The sequence below is a fragment of the Nycticebus coucang genome, chromosome 17, assembly GCF_027406575.1.
Source record: "Nycticebus coucang isolate mNycCou1 chromosome 17, mNycCou1.pri, whole genome shotgun sequence".
Taxonomy (NCBI): domain Eukaryota; kingdom Metazoa; phylum Chordata; class Mammalia; order Primates; family Lorisidae; genus Nycticebus; species Nycticebus coucang.
This window is the reverse complement of record NC_069796.1, coordinates 86,856,968-86,858,859: the sequence shown is the minus strand read 5'-3', so window position 1 is coordinate 86,858,859 and position 1,892 is coordinate 86,856,968. Positions and strand designations below refer to the sequence as shown.

General features: G+C 42.2%; 1 pseudogene; it reads left to right on the top strand.

Annotated features, from left to right (window-relative positions):
• Window positions 1–757: 757 nt before the first annotated feature.
• On the top strand, window positions 758–1,170 carry LOC128569019 (ATP synthase subunit f, mitochondrial-like; annotated as a pseudogene).
• Window positions 1,171–1,892: the final 722 nt, after the last annotated feature.

Sequence of the window (1,892 nt, the reverse complement as noted above, 5' to 3'; positions counted from 1 at the left end):
CCAGTTTTCCACTGCTTTTGTCCTCCTCCTGGGGTCCAGAAGTTTCTCTCTGACTCCCCCTCACTTCAAAGAGGATTGCAGTGAGTCTGTCCAGGGTATAACCAGAGTCTCATGCACCAGAGCTAGATAGGAATGGGGACTCCATCCCTCTCTAATTAACTTGCTATGGCTTCCACCTTGTTTTCTGATAAGTGCCCCAGTGTTTCTCCTCATGCAGCCGAGATTTAACAACTTTAATATTTCACTGCAGTGGTTCTCTCTCAAGTATATACATACATGCACAGGGAAATCCATATAGAACATATATGTATACATACACACAGGACACATATACAGAGAATATGTTTGTGTGTGCATATATTACCAATAAAATACACACATTTTTCTGTTTTCTGAACGATTTGAGAGTAAATTGCAGGCTTCATGATACTTCATCCCTAAATGCTTCAGCCTGCATCTGCGTAATCACAACACAGTTGTGTAGTTGGAGTTCTCCAGAGAAACAGAACCACTAGAGGGAGATTTATAACATAGAGGGTGTGCGTCCCAGATCTGCGAGTGGGCTGGCAGGCAGAGGCCCTGCAGATGAAGTGTAAAGGTGTCTGCTGAGGGCCGGGAGGCAGATTCTGTTGTATTAGTCAGGTCTTGGCCTGATTGGGTGAGGTTTGATGTGGTGGGCAGTCACCCATTTAAATGTAATCTCACCCTCAAGCATCCTCCAACTTTACTTGTAAAATTAACTATCATGATGACCAGACCTCCGAGATGGCGTCAGCAGTGTCAGTGAAGGAGAAGAAACTCGTGGATGTCAAACTAGGGGAGCTGCCAAGTTGGATTTTGATGTGGGATTTCACGCCTAACGGCATTGTTGGAGCCTGTCAAAGAGGTTACTACTGGTATTACAACGAGTACATCAACGTGAAGAGGGGAGCATCGGTGGTATTACTATGGTGCTGGCAGCTTACGTGCTTTTCAGCTACTGTCTTTCTTACAAGGAGCTCAAACATGAGCGGCTATATAAGTACCACTGAAGAGGAGCCCATGGGGGGTGCCTTCTGCACTCATGACCTTGGCCTCCTTGGCCCAGCACCTTCTGTGAGGAACTCAATCATAATCAAATCTTTTTACATCCTAGTGAGAATTAACCTCCAAATAAAAGATGACTGGTAATGTGAAAAAAAATTAACTATCATGACAATGATCGTGCTCAAGGAATGGAACATTAATACAATATCACTACAATAGAAAACAAATTTCTATTCAGATTTCCTCAGTTATCCCAATAATATTCTTTATGGTTTTTTTTTTTTTTCAAAAACAGATTGAGTCAAGGATTACACATTGTATTTGATTGTCATTGTTCCTCATCTCCTTTAATCTAGAATAGCTATCCCTCTTTAAAAACTTTTGTAACATTGACAATGATGCTTTAGAAGAATTTGAGCTACTTGTTTTACAGATCACTGGCCGTTTGCTCTTTAACAGATCCTGGTTAAATATCTCTGTTGGTGAGGCCAAGTTCACTGACCTGGTCAGAGTGGTATCTGCATGTTTCCTTGGTAATGAGTCAGTCATCTCTGAGTTGCTGCTTTTAGCCTGCATAAGTAGCCTTCTCCCGGGGTTTTAGTGTCTCTCTGGTCCTTGCTTCAGTCAGTTACTAGAACAATGGCTGCAAGACGCTGATGTTCTGATTATATTGTTCTGTCTAAGTATTTATATTACCCTGTCTATGTTTAATGGTGGCCATTCTTCTGTAAAGTCTCCTCTTCCCCAGTGTATGGGTTCTTTCTCTCTCCCAATGTGCTATAATCCATTACTGTCATTATTTTTTTTCTGTTCTAATTACCCCAGATTTGGCAGGTGGGAGCCCCCTCCTGTCCTTCTGACATCAT